Here is an 18,956-nt window from a genome sequence, read left to right as displayed (position 1 = left end):
AAAAGCATGACATGAAAATACAGTTAATCTTGTATATCAGATGGAAAGAATTCAAGCTCTGACTTAGAATTTCTAGGTTCAGTTCTTATCTCTATCACTTATTACATTTGTGATCTCGGACAAGTGAAAAATTTTCTCATCCAATGTTGATAATGTAGATAAAGGTCTTGAACCTAATGACTTCCAAGATTACTTCTAGTTTGGATGTTTTTTAAAATACCTATAACTACATTTATAAATGAACAATTAATAAACACTATTTCCAATTTGCTATAAGCATTACTCATCTTAGAATACTGGTATAAAGAAAGAGACTATAGATAAGACAGGTTCACTTAGCCTACAGCAGACAGAGAGGTCACAGATCTTGTATGACAGAGGAGTTTGGGCAATCCCATTCTTGAATGCAAATCATAAAATAACATAGAGATGGAAAAGAACTCATCCCATGGAACAAAACTGTATCACCCCAAAAAATCCACTTCAACAATATAACTGGACATTTGGCATCTGGCCTTTCCTTGAAGACCTCTATAGAAGGGAAACCTCAGCTTCCTGAGATAGTTTATTCCACTCAGGGGTTGCTTTCATTTTCCTTTATGTTGAACCAAAATTTGCCTGTTTTCTTCCCTGCTCTTATTTTACCCTCTGAGTCCTTGCAGAACAAATCCTGTTTCTCTCCCACATGACATCCCTTTAAAATTGTGAAGACAGTGATACCATCCCCAGTATGTTTTCTCTCTGATAAAACTATTTCCTTCAGTTGATTCTCACAGGCATTTCATCATCCTTTTTGTTCTCCCTTGTATCTTCTCTGGATTATCAATGCCATTTCTAAATTGTGGTACCCAGGCATAAACACAAAATTTCAGTTTTGATTTAACTATGGTCAAGGACAAGGAAATGATCATCTTCTTCTTATAGGAAGTCATGACTCCTTTAATAAAGGTGGTTTTCTTAAAATTATTTTGACAATAATTGTTGCTGATTCATAGTGAGTTTATAATCCACTAAAAACTCCTAAATCATTATTGTCTTTTGTGTGTTTGGAGGAGGCATTGTGTGTCTTGCCCTTTTTTATGTGTTGTAGCTACACATAATTAATGTGGATGGGATCAATCTACTAATATTAATGAGCTTATTTTGCTAAGTTTTCCATGAGATAACCTAAGGGTACATGTTTGAAAGGGCACCTATCTGGAACTCTGCTCTAATAGCCCCGAGGGTGTTTGGGGAGTGCCAAGTAATAACACTGTTCGGTTCTGACATGTATTCTACAGCCCTTTGAAAATATTCTCCATTCCAAAGTCCATTTTAGGAGACACTGTTTTAAGTTCCTTTCTTATGAAACATGTGGTTTTTAAAAAGGAAAAAAGAAACTCATGGGAGCATGTGGCCCAGACTAATAATATTTCAAATGAAAGATAGATTCGGGCAAAAATGGGACTATTTCATCAAGAAAGATATTTCTAGAAAGACTGTAGTCAATTTATCCACCTAAGACTTTAGGGTAGAGTTAACAAATTCAAAGAACAGGATAATCTATTATCCTCTTTATATAAACTAGAAAAAACAGAAATAGTCTGAGTAAAAAGGATAGAATTTCTAGAATTCCAGAAGCACTGATTTTCAGAATTAGAATAGACCCCAATAGGTATCTAGTCCTACTTATACTCAAATTAAATTCTCCCTTCCAAGACAAATGTGATATATCTATGGAAAGCACATCTTGACATATCCCTCCATGATTAGGCAGATTTCATAAATTGATTAAACATTCACCAGGTGTTAGATTCTGTGTTGTGTTGGAAATACAAATACAAGAAATAAGAAGGATGAGAAAGGGTGGGATATAGGGGGAGGTACCAGAACTAGGGCATTGCTAGAGAGTCTAGAGAGTCAGAAGCCCAGACAGGAGGAGAATAAAAAGTGACAAAAAGCCCTTTCTCAAAATGGTAATGTCTCTGAAGGATCTCCTCAATGGGAAAGAGAGGGTGGGGTAATAATGTTTCAGAGGGAGAAGGCTCCAGGCACTGAGTCATGCCTTTGAAAAATTCAGAGGTTAACACAGTGGGAAGGATGATAATAAGTAATTTCACAGATGAGAAGTCATTCTCTAGCTGTTGCTTAAAGACCTTCCATGTAAAGGAACCAATCACCTTCTGATATAGCACATTCTACATCTGGATACCTCTAATTGTTAAGAAGTTTGCTTGCTTGTTTGTTTCCTGAGATCAAGTCTAAATTTGTCTCTTTGCCATGTTCTCTCTAAGTTAAGGAAAAGAGATCTAATTCCTCTTGCTAGCCCTTCAAATGCTTTAAAAAGCTGCCATGCAGAAGAGGTATAAGAAGATCAGGTATCTACTATAGACAGATAACTTGAAGACCAAAAAAGAATAACTGCAGAGATCAAGGAAAGGGGTTTCTTCCTCATTTGAGGGGTGGGGATGGTAGTGGTGGTGTTGATGGTGGCTGGGTTGGCAGTAGCAAGATTAAACCCTACTGGAGTTGATGACCAGTAAGACTAAAGACTCATTCAGATGGGTTGTCCAGACCAAGGAAGGTCTAGGTTGATTCCTATTTAGCTTATGCTCCACTAAGATCCTCAAGCCTTTTTTCACATGTGTAGGATGTATTCTAAACTTGCCCTCTGAGAAAAGCAAACTGGGTCCCTAGAACTAGCGACAAACTATCTTTGCCCTCAAAGTTCTAGTGACAGCTCTGAAATTTGGGGGGATGGTTCTCTAATATTTATAAATTGAAATACTTACAAACTTCCACCAATGTACTTTACTGGTTTTGAGTTGATATCTATTAATCAGACAGACTTAATTGATTTCTAGAAAAGGGTGTTTCCTAAGACCATGTAATATAAATAGTTGGCATAAAATAATCCAGTCCTAAAAAGAAAAAAAAGATTCAGTGATATTCTCTCCCACAAGTACAGAAATCATTCAGGGATCAAATTTAGAGTACTGGTTTTAAAGAGGTGACAAAGCCTTTGTTAAGTCCTTTCATAGAAGTCCTTTTCTCTCCTACATGGGGACCTCATGAAATTCCTCTTAGGCACTTTCTAATTTTTTCTGTGTTTGTAAAGTCTACATACTATAATTATTAGAAAGTTTTCCTTCTATCAACTATTTGCTTGCAATTTCCATACATTATTCCTAGTTTTGCTCTCTGAGGTCAAGCAAAATACACTTCACCTTTCTTATGTCAATCCTTCAAATGCTTGAAAATATTTGTGTTGCCCTATCACAATGTTACATTTCCAATCCTGCCTGTTACTTAAAACCCTTTTAGCCTTTATTTGAGTTCTTTTCTTTGTCTCTGACTCCACATCAGCAAAAGAATGAGTATGCCCAGGAATGGGAATAGGAATAGAAAAAGGAAAGGAAGGAGAGAGAGGGGGAGACATGAATATAGTGAAATCAGAAATAATAGAATAAGAATTTCAGATAATCTAGTCTAATTCCTATCAAAATAGAAAAGAGAGAAGGAAGAAAGACCAAGTGAAAAATGACAAAATCAATAAAATTTACATTAGGACAGTAGGAAATCAAGCCGGAGTCAAAGAAGTAACTACTGAATTTAAGAAATCCTGAGAAATCTGCATATACACTGCAATGATGTCTTGTACTTCATAGAATAGTCTATAAAAGGCCAACCAACTTTCTTGGTACATTAATGAGCTATACTGCAAAAAATGAAAGAGTTAATGGTACAAGGAGAACTATAACTCAGAACATTGGACTCTTAGCCTAATTACTGCAGTATACTAAAATCATGAAGTTCAACAGGAATACACACAGGAAAGGAAATTTTATTTTCTTTTTCTCTAGGGCACTTAGGAATTCCTGCTCATTCTCCATGCATCAGACTCAGCTCTACTTGTTTTTCCTCAATCATGTATAGAGCCCAAGCTTGTATCCTCATCATATATTTCTTCCTGAGAATATCTCCAGGAATTCCTGTCCCTCCCCTGAAAACTCCTTATCTTCTGGAATACCTTCAGATCATGGGAAATTATTTCAGCCTACCTATCAGCTGCTATTAGGATAGGGAATCCTTCTATCTCCGCCTGTGCTCTGCATGACAAACTTAGCTCACAGTGCCATTCAGAAATCTTTGGAATCAGGGAATAAGAATCATATGAAGTTCGTAAGGAAATGGTCCTACCCTAGCCCAGTACTTTGTGTCTGAGACTAGGGGCATAACCCCTGTCTCTATTGTGCTTCTCATTGGGGCATTTGAGACTTAACTATGACTAAAGATTGTTCCTGATGTTTGGCTATACTTGGTTGAGATGGACTTAGCTTCAATGAACTCATAGCTCTGCTATTATGACAAACATTAAAATTTTTTCTGAAATTACTTAAGGTCACCAAAAAATTTCACAAAATAAACCCAAAGAGATCATTTGGGTCTCACAAATTTTGAAGTCTATTAGTAATTTTACCCTATTTTATAACTTAGATCCTAAGAAGTAAAGTGATTGAATCAGGGTCTTCTTTCTTTTTTTTTTAAACTCTTATCCCCCATCTTAGAAACAATACAGTGAATTGGTTCTAAGGTAGAGGAGCAGGAAGGACGAGGCAATGGGAGTTAAGTGACTTGTCCAAGTTCACAGAGCTAAGAAGAGTCTGAGGCCACATTTGAACTCAGGACCTCCCATCTCCAGGCTTGGCTCTAAGTTTACTGAGCCACCTAGCTACTTCCATCCAATGTCTTATTTACAATCAGTTCTTAGCATGAAACCTGAACCCTAACTTAGAGTATGGGGCTTATTCTGTTTTCCTTTACTTTTCCTCCAAAGTTGACCTTTGGGTGAACTCTGGATTTTCAGGCAAACAGTGGGTCAGAATTTCTTGCTCTATGGACTGGATTAGGCTATGCATGATTTGAGTCATACTGGGTTTGGGGGAATCTCTTTAATTTTCTTCTCAACAACTGGTTTCTTCTCTTTTTCTTACTTTCCACCTCCACTTTTCCTCTCTCCTTTCCCAACATTTCCCACCTTCAATCACTTACTGGACATCGCCAAGGTGTCAGGTTTGGCTGACTGTATTTGTTCAAAGAGAGGACAAGAAAAGCAGAAACTCGGGGTTCCAGAAAATATCCAGTTTTCCAGGCAGTTGAACTAATATCTTTGAGAGGCACAATCAGACTCCCTTCTTGCCTGAAATAGCTGGTATCAAGTTATGTGGAAGAATAGGAAGAATATTTGGGATTTCTTGTGCCTATGAGACTCAATCCCCCAAACACTTCATTAGAAAAAATGATATTATTGTATTGCTAGTTTCTTAGTAACTGAACTCTCTACAGGGCAAGAAACTATGACTGAAATTTTCTTAACCATTGGAGCTGTCCAGCATTGCATGGGAAGTTACCAAGCTCTGAAGACTTGAGCAAGAAGGTACCTCAGAGGTTCTTCAGTCCATTGTGAATCACTTACTATATTCCCAACAAGAAATCAACTCTCCTAGGACTTCCCATTCTACTATTATAGTGTTTTAATAGCAAGGACGTTTTTGCTTCAGATGAAGCAAAATTGGCCTCCTTGTGGATTTGCCTCATTATTCCCTGTTCTGTCTTCTGGGGCCAAGGAGAACAAATCTTAATCACTCTTCCATATGAGATAATTTCTAGCACATAAAGATATATATCTTGTCTAACTAATGTCTCCTTTTCTCCAAGACCAATATCTCCAGTTCCTTTAATTGGTCCTTATGTAGATTGTCTTTGTCACTTTGCCTTTTCCACATTTTACTTATAAAATTAATTTTTTGGAATCCATTTAAAACCAAACATTTATTCCAATTAAATTTCATCTAATTAGAAGTTGTTCAATATTATGATTGGTTAAGTTCTTTTAAAATACTTAAATGTTTCATTAAAATCTCAATATTGAACATTAATTCAACTAATCAAATTTTCTTGGTTATTCTATTCATTTCAATTTATCATCAATATTTTTAGTCATTCCCAGGCCTCAATTGGAGTTATAGGAGTAATAGGCAAAGTTTGTGTTTTTGATTAGGAAAATTTAAGCTTCAAAACAGCCTTTATACTTGCTAGCTTTGTATATCTGAACAAGGCCCTTAATCTACCCAATCCTCGGTTTATGAATCTATAAAATATTGGTAATAAACCTCATATTATATGAATTTTTATCAGAATCAAATGAAATGATGTATGTAAAGGGAAATAATCACCTAAATCTCTATCTACATATTTTATTTTTATTGTTTTTATTTTTATTATTACTATTATTATCTATTATAGTCCAGAGATCTCTAAAGTCACCCAATTAATAGGTAGTTGGCCCTATACTATGAGTTGAATCCCAAATGTCATATTTTATTCTTTGACTTTTTATACCCTAATCTCAGAATTTATTCCCAAGAAAAAATAAATAATAATAAATTTTAGTTATAGTTTATGTCTGGAATTCCCCAAATGTGGGCCAAGTATCCCTTACATAACCTTAATGTAATAAATTCCAACGAGGCATGGAGAAACCTTTATTTTATCCTAAAACTCAGGAGATACAAGGACTTAAAGGAATAGATAAACACTGAAAATGTGAGAAGGCAAGGCCAAGATGTTGGGGAAAGCCATTGGAACTCTCCCAATTTCCTTTCCGAACAACTTTAAAATAACTCCTCAAAATGAATTCTGGAGGGTTAGAACCAACAAGAGGATAGAGTGAAACAATTTTCTCACTCAAAACAACTCAATAGAAAGGAAAAGTTTGTCTCACTTGGGTGAGAGTGAAGTATAGTCCAACCTCATAGGTAGGACCCAGGAAATCCAAAATCAGGTTATGCTCCAGCAAACCAGCAAAGAGGCCTCAGCCATGGAGCAAGTCAACAGTAAACCCCACCCCCCGCAATCCAGTATAGACATTGGGGGCAACTGAATCTGTAGTTATGGAATTCTCAGCCTGAATGTGGTAAGGGAGCTAGACTCCTGGACATGAGAAGGAGAGGGGAAACTTTGTTGGAACTAGATGCATGAATCTGTTGCATTACTCATAAGGGGATACTGGTCACAGGCCCTAATCATAGTCCCAGAGTGAAAAGAAGCTCTAACATACAAGAATTTGTGACAGCAGAAGACCAGGGAACATGATCTTAGTTCCAGGGAATAAAAGCGTTCTTGTGATTGTTCACAGTCCAGAGCAAAGGCCAGAAGAGCAGTGATCCCATCTCTACTTATTTTATAACATCTTAGAAGAACTGAAAGCTTACAGGCCCCAGAATTAATCCTGAAAACCATATCATGATGTAGCTAAAGCTTGGTACAGTGCCCTCTCCACTGTGGGGGGAGAGTCCAAGTCTAATATAAAGTTAAAAGGTTGTTTTTAAAAAAATAGGCTAGAAAAATGATCCAAAAAACCCTCCAAAAATAAAAGAACCTGTTCATAGAAGGTTACTATGGTTATAGGGAAGCTCAAAACACAAAAGCAGGAGAGAACAATAATGCAAAATGTCCAAAGCAAAGCTGTAAATAAAAATATGAATTGGTCTCAGGTCCACAAAGAATACTGAGAACTCAAAAAAATTTTTAACCAAATAAGAGAGGTAGAGAAAAAATTGGGAAAATAAGTGACAGTGATGAAGGAAAACAATCAAATGAGCTCAAAACTTGGTAAAAAATTACAAAAAATGTAAAAAGTTGTACAAAAATTTACTGAGGAAAACAAATTCTTAAAAAGTAGAATTGGTCAAGTGGAAGCTAATGACTGAATAAGACGTTAAGAAACAATAAAAGCAAAGTCAAAAGAATGAAAAAATAGAAAAAAAAATGTGAAATATCTCATTGGAAAAACAATTTATCTGGAAAGCAGATCTAGGAGAGACAACTTAAAATTTATTAGACTACCTGAAAACCATGATAAAAAGCCTAGAAATCATATTACAAGGAATTATAAAGTAAAACTGCCCTGATGTCCCAGAATCAAAGGATAAAATAAAAATTTAAAGAATCCACTGATCACCTCCAGGAAGAGATTGAAAACTTCTGAGAAAACTATAGCCAAATTCCAGAGCTCCCAGACCAAGGAGGAAATACTGCAAGTAGCCAGAAAGAAGCAATTCTTAGAGCAAAGTCATGATGACACATGATTTAGCAGTTTCTACACTGAAAGTTATGAAGGTTTGAAATATGATATTCTGGAAGGCAAAGGAGCTAGAACTACAACCAAGAATAACTGACCCAGCAAAACTGAGTAAACTTCTTCTTGGGGTAAAAATGGATATTTAATAGAATAAAAGAGTTTCAAACATTCCTAATGAAAAGAACAGAGATGAATAAAAAATTTGATTCTCAAATACAAGACTGAAGAGAAGCATAAAAAGGTAAGTAGAGGGGGGAGGGAAGCATAAGAGATTCAATATGATTAAACTATTTACATTCTTACAGGGGAAGATGCAACTTGTAACTCTTAAGGATTTTATTACTATTAGGGAAGTTAAAAGATATAGATAAAATGTTCAGGTGTGAATCAACTCTTATGAGATAATATGAAAAAGGAAATCAAGGAGTAAAAAGAGGAGTGCACTGGAAGACAGGGAAAGGAAGAGGAGAAAGGTATAAATTATCTCAGAGGTATGAAAGAGCTTTTTATGGTAGAAGTGAATATGAACTGTGTGAACAATGTTTGAAGTTTACTTTCTTTGGAACTGAGTAAAAGAAGAAATAACATATACAATAATTTTAATATGGAAATCTATCTTGCCATACAGGGAAGTAGAAATGGTGATGGGGAAAAGAGGTGAAGGAATACTGATAGAAGGGAAGATGGATTGGGGAAAGCAGTGTTTTGAGCAGGTAAGGGTGAAAGGAGAGAGAGACAGAAAGAAACAGAGAGACAGAAAGATAAATAAGAGGAAAATAGAACATAGAGAAATACACAGTAATCATAACTGTGAATGTCATAAACTAACTCACAAAACAGAAGATAGAAGAGTGAATCAAAAAATAAGACCTGACACTATGTTGTCTATAAGAAACATACTAAAAATGAGAGACAGATATAGAGTGAAGGTAAGGGGCTGGAGCAAAACATACTATGCCTCAGCTGCTCCAAAGAAGGCAGGGTAACAGCCATGATTTCTGACAGAGTTGGGGTGAAAATTGAAATAATTGAAAAGGATGAACAGGCTAACTGTATTATGTTGAGTGAGTACTATGGATAATGAAGCATTATCAATATTGGACCTATATGCACCAGGTGAAATAGCACCCAGATTTTTAAAGGAAAAAATAAAACATATACAGATGGAATTAGATAGCAAAATAACAATAGTGGCAGACCTTAATTTTCCCCTCTCAGAACTAGATAAAACTGACTAAAACAAAAAAGAAAGGAGTTTAGGAGATAAATTAAATGGAATAGATGTCTGGAAAACCCACACATAGCTGCATGAGGACAGGCATAAGTATTCTGCAAAAGTCTTACTTCAACACTCCTCATATTATGGAGGCAATCCTGCATTACCGAGGGATTGTGGTATTGGAACAAAAGTCCCACTAGATATGACTGAACTGGAAAGACTTGTTTTGGAAAGAGTGTAATCCTGGCAACAGATTGTCTCTGCTGTCTAAGGACCAATCTAGCAAAATATAGTCTTGGTGATATATGTTAACCAAGAACTAATGGGCTAAAGTGAGTAAATGGGATAATGATTGATAGAATCATGGAAAAACAGTCCTAATATTGCATTGCTAGGGCAGCTGTGAAATTTTTTTTACCCTTAACTTCTGTGTATTGACTTATAGGTGGAAGAGTGGTAAGGGTAGGCAATGGGGGTCAAGTGACTTGCCCAGGGTCACACAGCTGGGAAGTGTCTGAGGCCGGATTTGAACCTAGGACCTCCTGTCTCTAGGCCTGGCTCTCAATTCACTGAGCTACCCAGCTGCCAGCTGTGAATTTTTTTAATAAAACAAGATAGAAATATACATTAAGAGCTATAAATCTGTTCATATTCATTGACCTAGAGATCTCATTACTAAGGTTAGACTCTAAGGGTATCACTGAGAGGGTAAAAGAAACTTTGTATAAAAATATTCATGGAAGCTTTGTTATGATGAAATAACTGGAAAAATGTAATGATTAGGAGAAATTGCTGTACAGATTATGATATTATTGTGATTGTGATTATGATATGTGATTGTAATGTATTGTATTGTGGTTTTAGAAATGGCAATATAGGAAATATTGAAAGAAAATAAGGAAAATATATGAAGAAGAGAAAGAGAAGAATAATACAGACCATAATTACATAAAAAATAACAGTCACAAAATCAAAGAAAAAAGTATCCAAGTAAAACAAATCCAAAGAGAACTCAAAAGCAGAGGATATTTGTATTAGCATACATATATTAATTTACATATTTTAAACAAATTTTAAACAATGTGGAGTTTGTGTTTTTGCATATAATTTTTATGTATTCACTTATTTAAATGTTTTTGGTCGTAGTATGGGTTACTAAATATATAATAAAAAAAACTAATCAGGAATTCTTGTGTCATCTTACATAGATGTTAGTAGGCAAACGCTTTTGATGGAGAGGTATTCTTCAGCTACCTCCAAACAACAATTATAACCTATAATCCTAAAAACTGAACTGGAGACCTCATCAAATTGATGGTGTATGAGGCAATGTCTGATTAGTTACTTTTACGTTTACATATGCTCTTTTCCATATTTATTCTCAATCATTTTTACTCATTTATGGTAATAGCTAGTATTTACTTCATCCTTACAGTTCTACTTCTTTCACTTTGCCTTTTTTCACAAAAGGCAGGTGATGCCTTTTTTTAAAAACCCTACCTTCCATCTAAGAATCAATTCTTTGTATTGGTTGCAGTTTCAGACATTTTTTGGCTATGTGACTCTATCTCTATTTGCCTTAATCCTCTGGAGAAGGAAATGGTAAACCATTCCAGTACCTTTGCCAAGAAAAGCACATAATAGGATCACGAAAAGTCAAAATCAGCTGTTCAATTGAATGACAAAAACAATGTTACTTTGCTTTTTTGCTTCTGTATATTTTGTGCCTAATATGTTCAATTGACTAACCTTACTATTAGCAGGGCAGTGAGGTGTTACAATGGATAGAGCACCATGAATGGAGTCAGGAAGATTGACTTCAAATCTAACTTCAAATACTTACTAGATAATGGGCAAGTCACATAATCACTATTTGCCTCAGTTCCTCATCTATAAAATGAGCTGGAGAAGGAAAAAGCAAACCATTCTAGTATCCATGTTAAGAAACCCCAAATAAGGTCACAAAGAGTCAAATACAACTGAAAATGACTGAATAACAACTTATCATTTAACCCAGAGAGAGAGAATTGTATAAATGCAATTTTGGGTACCATGCTTGTGGACTATATTTAGTATCACATAGTCTACCTGGGCAGTCTGACATGTATCCTAGGTTGAGGGAAAGCAAATTCCAAGTAGCTCAAATGAGGAAGAAAAAGTGGATTGATATGGAAAAACTGATTTGAATATTTTACCAATAAACTTATGCAAGATAAATTAACTTTGGTAATATTTTCATCTTTATTATATTGGCAATGATCTAGTCATGAGCACTAAATATTCTTCTAGCTGTCTAATTGTTTTTTATTTCTTTAAGGAGTGCTTTGTAATCGAATCTATATAAATCATTCATGTGTTTTGGTAGATAGATCCCCAAATATTTAATGCATTTTGTAGTTATTTGCAAGAAGTTTCATTTTCTATTATTACTTCTTGGTCTTTGTTTTTGAGACTTTATTTTGTAACCTAAATTTTGCTGAGGCTATTAATTGTATCAATTAGTATCTTTCCTGATTTCCAGTATTTTCTAAGTATGTCATCATATCACCTGTAAATAAGGATAGTTTTATTTCCTCTTTATTTTCCTTTGTAATTCTCTTTACTTATTTTTCTTAACTTACATTTCTTATCATTTCTTATAGCACAATAGTATTTTATCACCAACATATACCACAATTTGTTTAGCCATTCCCCAATTGATGGACAACCCATCAATTTCCAATTCTTTGCCATCACAAAAAGAGCAGCTATAAATATTGTTGTACAAGTAGGTCCTTTACCCTTTTTAATTATCTCCTTGAGATACAGACCCAGAAATGGTATTAAAGGATCAAAGGCTATACTCAATTTTATAGCCCTTTGGGCATAGTTCCAAATTGCCCTCCAGAATGGTTGGATCTGTTCACAACTCCACCAACAATGCATTAGTGTCCTAATTTTGCCACATCCCCTCCAACACTTATCACTTTCCTTTACTGTCATATTGGCCAATCTGATAGGTTGTGAGGTAGTAACTTAGCATTGTTATAATTTGTGTTTCTCTAATCAAGAAAGATTTAGAACATTTTTTCATATAATTATCAATAGCTTTGATTTCCTCATCTGAAAACTGTTCATATCCTTTGACCATTTGTCATTTGGGGAATGGCTTGTATTCTTATAATTTTAACTTAATTCTCTATGGATTTGAGAAATGAGACCTTTTTCAGAGAATGTTTGTTATAAAATATTTCCCCAAGCTTTTGTTTCCCTTTCTTCTTTGTTACATTGGTTTTGTTTGTACAAAAGCTTTAAAATTTAACATAATCAAAATTATTCATTTTACATCTTATAATGCTCTTTATCTCTTGTTTGCTCAAAAATTCTTCTCTTGTCCATAGATCTTCCAGGTAAACTATTTTATATTCTCCTAATTTACTTATGGCATTCTTCTTTATATCTAAATCATGTACACATTTTGACCCTATCTTGGTTTATGGTGTGAGATATTGGTCTTTACCTAATTTATGCCCTCCTATTCTCCAGTTTTGCTAGCAGTTTTTGTTAAATAATAGATAATGTTTTTACCACTCATAATGACCATCTGCTAAGGTATGGAGTTGATGGGAACTAGATTCACAATGATGAAATCCCATATCAGTTTTCTTTCATTTCTTTTTTCTTTCCTGTAGCTGTATAACATTTCACAGTTTACAAAGCTCTTTCATATACATTATCTCATTTGATGTGTAAAAAAAACCCAACTTGTCAGGTAATCAAGGATGGTCTTATAATTTGCTTTTCAGAAATGAAGAAACTGAGGGATAAAGATATTAGGTCACTTGTGTTGTGAGGAAGATTATTTAGTTGTTATGTAGGGGACCTAACAGGAAGGGCTGGAGAATTCCACATGGAGTGGGGAAGCAGAAAGTGGCTTGCTCGCTCTCTGAGAAGGTCTCCGTGGTGGTTGGGACAAGTTGTAACTGACCCTGGGAGACCTCAGAGCTAGTGGAGCTGCACCCTGATTCCCTGGGATCTTGGAGAGTGATAAAGGTTGGAAGCAGAAGACATCGATCCTGCATGACAGCACTGAGAAGGGGAGTGACCTGCAGTCTGGTGGATGGCTTGCAGACTTCCTCTCCCTACTTTGAATCACCAGTTCTGGAGGAGTTGGCTCCTGGCATCCTGAAAACATCTCTGGACTCTACTGTGAGGATTCCCACTCCAGTTCTGTTATTCTCTGGGCCCTGCCTGGCTTAGGTCTTAGTTTAGTGTAGATAAGTCCCTCCCCTGTCCCTGTGGTTTGCCCTTAGTTTGAAAGTGTAGAAACCCTTATTCCCATTCTTTAATGTTGTTTCCCTCAATTAAACTATTATAAACTTTTGACTTTTGCTTGCTGGTTCCATAGGCCCTTGCCTAGGTGGGGCTGAGTGACTGTTAGGGCCTAATTACTATTTTCTGTTAACAGATACCTCCTTAGTAGTTAAACCTGGTCTCCCTACCTTGTTTTGCCCTGTCTTCAGACATTCTTGTCTCCCTCACACCCCATTGTGAACCCACAGATAATATTTAGTTAACTTCCCTGGTTATTCCCCATTACACTTGGCCATGGGCTTATAAGTGTTAGACAAAATCCTGGCTTTGTCACTGTATTTCTAGCAATTTTGGGAAGCAAAATAACCTGAATAAACAAAAGGTGTTAAATTACATATCATTATGATGAAACCTCCAGGAAGAGAAGCCTTGAAATAAGACAAAGGTCATATATATTCAACAACTGGAAAGGTAAAAAGAAACTAGGTAATAAAGGAATTTGAATATTGAACAAAAGATTGTATGTTTAATCTTGGAGGCATTAGTGATTTACTGATATTCAGTGGATGTCAGAGTGATAGGATCAGACATGTACTTCAGAAAATTTCTATAGTGTTTGAATTCGAGATGAATTTGAGTGGGGAAAGAATTGAGGAATCTAAGATTTATGCCACCCAATATTTTCCTCAGAAATATTCCAAGGACCAGGATCTTGCTCCATCACTGGTAGGAAGGTATTCTGCCAATGAGCCTCTTAAAGGGCTTTTATATCCTTATTCCTCAGGGTATAGATGAAGGGGTTCAACATAGAGATGACCGCAGCATACATTGCTGAGGCAACTGTGCTCTTCCAGAAAGAGTGGGTCATTGAGGAGCTCAAATAGACTCCTGGCCCTGTGCCATAGAATAAGGAAGCAACAGAAAGGTAGAAAAGGATTTGTACTCACCCCTAGCTGTTGGGATTTTCAAAATGGAAGAACAAATCTGACTATAAGAGAAAAGGATCCCCATGAGGGAAAGAATACCAAACAGTTCAGCTATAGTATATACCAAGACATGGTTGATAAAAGTGTCAGAACAAGAGAGTTTTTGAACCTGAGGAAGATCACAAAAGAAGTGCTGAATTACATGGTCTGTACAGAAAGAAAGCCTTGTTACCATCAGACTGTGAAGCAGGGAGTCTAGAAGACTTATCATCAAGGAGAGAAGAACTAGAGGGCCACAGAATCTAGGGCTCATGATGGCTGTATAGTGTAGAGGGTGACAGATGGCCACAAAATGGTCATAGGCCATTTCAGTAAGGAGGAAATTGTCCAATCCAGCAAAGACCAAAAAAAAAAAAAAAAAAGCACATCTAGGCAAGACAGTCAGCATAGGGGATAACCTTGCTTTGTGTCAAGATGTTCACAAGCATCTTAGGGACTGTGGTAGATACCACACAGAGATCTACGAAAGACAGATTGGAGAGGAAGAAGTACATGGGGGTGTGGAGGTGAGAATCAGAGCCAATAGCCAACATTATGAGCAGGTTTCCAAGCACAGTGACCAAGTACATGCCCAAGAACAGCCCAAAGAGAGGCCCCTGATGCTCTGGTGTCTCAGAAAATCCCAGGAGAATAAAGTCAGTGAATTGTGTTTGGTTTCTCGGTACCATCAGGCTGACTTTTCTGCTGGGAAAGAACATGACATAAAAATACAATTATCATTTTATATGAAATGGAAAAAACAACAGGTTCTGATTTAGAATTTCTAGGTTCAGTTCTATCAGCTAATTTCTTTATGAATCATTAAAATCAGTGTTGAATCAAAATACCAACAAACTTTTTATAGAATTAGAAATTATTACAAAGTTCATCTGAAAGAACAAAAGATCAAGATATCAAGAGAACTAATGAAAAAAAAAGTGAAGGATGGAGGCCTAACACTATCAGATCTCAAACTGTACTATAAAACAGTGATCGTCAAAATCATACGACAGTGGCTAAGAGATAGAAGGGTGGATGATTGGGACAGACTTGAGGTAAATGACAGCAGCAAGATAGAACCCACTATTTGACAAAAACTGCTGGGAGAATTGTAAATCGGTACTGGAAAAATTAGGTTTAGATCAACATCTCACACTCTATACCAAGATAAATTCAAAATAGGTAAATGACAAATATAAAGAGGGAAATTTTAAATAAATTAGGTGAACATAGACTAGTACATCTGTCAGATCTATGGGAAAGGAAGAATTTAAGACCAAGCAAGAGATAAAGAACATTACAAAATGTAAAATGAATAATTTTGATTATATTAAACTAAAAAAGCTTTGTACAAACAAAATCAATGCCACCAAAATTAGAAAAAAATTTATAGCATAAACCTCTGACAAAGGTCTAATTTCTCAAATTTATAAGGATTTAAGTCAATTGTATAAGAAATCAAGCCATTCCCCAATTGACAAATTATCAAGGGACATGAATAGGCAGTTTTCAGATAAAGAAATCAAAACTATCAATAAACACATGAAAAAGTATTCTAAATCCCTCCTAATTAGAGAAATTCAAATCAAACAATTCTAAGATATTATCTCACACCTCGCAGATTGGCCAACATGACAGTAAAGGAAAATAATAAATAATAAATGTTTGAGGGGATGGGGCAAAATTAGGACACTAATGCATTGCTGGTGGAGTTGTGAATTAATCCAACCATTCTGGAAGGCACTTTGGAATTATACCCAAAGAGATTTAAAACATTGCATGCCCTTTGATCCAACAATACCATTATTGGGTTTGTACCTCAAAGAGATAATATTGAAAAATATTTGTACAAAAATATTCATAGCCATGCTCTTTGTGGTGGCAAAAAATTGGAAAATGAAGGGTTGTCCCTAGGTTGGGGAATGGCTGAACAAGTTGTGGCATATGATGGCGATGGAATACTATTGTGCCAGAAGTAATGATCATCTGGAGGATTTCTATTTGAACTGGGAGAACCTCAATCAACTGATACAGAGTGAAATGAGCAGAACCAAGAGAAAGTTGTACACAGAAAGTGAAACACTGTGGAACTATCCAATGTAATGGACTTTACTACCAGTAACAATGCAATAATTCAAGATACTCCTGAAAGATACATGAGAAAGAATGCTATCCATATTGAGAGAAAACTATGGGAGTAAAAATGGAAAAGAAAAACATATGACTTATCACTTATATATATGGGTATATGATTTGGGATTTTGGCTTTAAAAGATTGCTACAGCAAAAATGAATACTATGGAAATAGGTATCAAGTAATAACATTTGTACAACCTAGTGGAATTGCATGTAGGCTCTGGGATGGGGGGAAAAGAAGAGAGGAGGGAAAGAAAATGAATCATGGAAACATGGGAAGATGTTTTATAAATAAATAAATATTTTTTTAAAAATCAATGTTGACATCAGTTCTGTTGTCAATGACCAATTTTCATTATTAGTCACATAAATATTTTAGAATTAATTTTCCATTTCAAGTTATATATTCTTCATTATTCTTCTAACTTCATGTTAATTTTGATTAAATTTTACTTGCATAGAATAGATTCCATCAGCTCACTAGACTGAAGCAACCATTTATTTGGAGGATAAAATTCCATGAGAATCATGATGATATGCAAGATAAGTGACACAGAGAGCCTTAGAATAATTAGATAGCTATATTGTCCCTGCCAAATTTTCTCTTCTCTTTTCTAGGATAAACATTCCCAGTACCTTCAACTGATTCTCATATTACATGGACTTAAATCCCTTCCTCATTTTTTTGTCCCCTAACTTTTGGAAGATGAAATTATCCCTAAAAGAAGTCAATGTTATTAGTTGCTATGCTTTTGTCAGTGAGAGAGAACTCTAAACATATGTCTGAATTATTGAAGTTCCCCATATCTGTGATATCATGTGCTTGTGCTGGGTTTATGTTTTCCAGCTCATTATCTACTTCCTTTTTCAGGGCATTTGGTATGCAGTATAGTCCAATGACAAATCATTTCTCTTTCTCCACTGATCTTTACCCAAATATTTTCTCCCTCTGGTTCCTGGGTTTTGTCATCTGAGTATATCTTCTAAATATATAATGCTCCTCCATCTTCTCTCTTTACCTATCTTTAAAAAGGCATGCCCATTTAGAATCATTGTCCAAAAATGGACTTCATTCCATCAAATCTCAGTGATACCTCTGAACCAGGAGTTGTTAATTGTTCATTCTGTCACCATCAGTTCAACAATTAGTTTTATTTCATGATTTTTCCATTCATCACTCCTGACGACACTACTGGTGATGAATTAGGATAGTCTTTTGAAAATAGAATCGATCTGTTATTGAGACCGGACTTTAAGCTTTTTAAACATGACAGAAATGATCAGAATTTTTAACTTTCTTGAATATGATTTGAGAATATAGGGCCATCTCCAGGTATGTGCTGGAGCCAGCTCAAACTAGCTCTTAAAAATCAATTGTTAAGTTTCCAGTGTGAGCATTTACATCTTGGAAATGGACAAACATTATAAATGAGGACTAGATTCATTGTCTTATTGATTGGCTAGAACTAAGAAATTTTTGAAAAAATGTTAATAGTGCAGATTGAACTTCATAGTATGTCTTGCATAATATTTTTTAGAGAGCTGGATGCTAAAACATTGAACAGCATGTTACTGGCCCCATCCCATGAAAAAAAATCAGAATGGGATTGTATGGAGACATAAAATAACTTGCTGAAATTGAGATAGACCATATCATTAGTATTTACCTTATTTATCATTTTAGTCACTATGACAAAAAAGAAAATGAAGTTACCCTAGTATAACTTAATCTTGATGAATACGTAACTACTTCCCTTCCTAAGTGCTCATAAATCATTTACCTAATTTTTCAAGAGTTTTTCTGGAAAGGAGTCTCAATCTTATTCATCCCAAGACTGCAGAATCCTTTCCTCTTTTAAGATATTTCCCTAATGCACCAATGGGTTTGTGCCCCATCGGTTACTCTCAGCCTGGTTTAGCTCATCTGTCTAGATGGTTTATAGGGGAATGACTGCTACACATGCTATAGTTTCTTGGAGCCACAGGTGAGAGTTGGGTGAAAGGTGAATACTGAAGGTAGATGAGCACCCTTGAAAAGAACTCAGCAAACCCTCACACCAGAGATGCTCATCGTCCTTGAACATCCTACACCCCCTTAGAACATTTTCAAAAGAATTATAGTCTTGAGGGTTGTGGGAAGATTGTGTGTTTTCCTCTTTCTTATATACTTTATCTACACATAGTAGTAGATAGGATCAATTTTCCAGTATTTGGTGGACCT

The 18,956-nt window shown here is 35.5% G+C and overlaps 1 protein-coding gene and 1 pseudogene across 1 annotated transcript in view; one reads left to right on the top strand and one right to left on the bottom strand.

Annotated features, from left to right (window-relative positions):
* Positions 1–18,956, top strand: part of LOC123243268 (olfactory receptor 7D4-like) — an 83,547-nt gene that overhangs the window by 22,719 nt on the left and 41,872 nt on the right. The window lies entirely within an intron of this gene.
* Positions 14,355–15,288, bottom strand: LOC123243292 (annotated as a pseudogene).

The sequence above is a fragment of the Gracilinanus agilis genome, chromosome 1, assembly GCF_016433145.1.
Source record: "Gracilinanus agilis isolate LMUSP501 chromosome 1, AgileGrace, whole genome shotgun sequence".
NCBI classification, from domain to species: domain Eukaryota; kingdom Metazoa; phylum Chordata; class Mammalia; order Didelphimorphia; family Didelphidae; genus Gracilinanus; species Gracilinanus agilis.
This window is presented reverse-complemented; position numbering and strand designations above follow the sequence as displayed.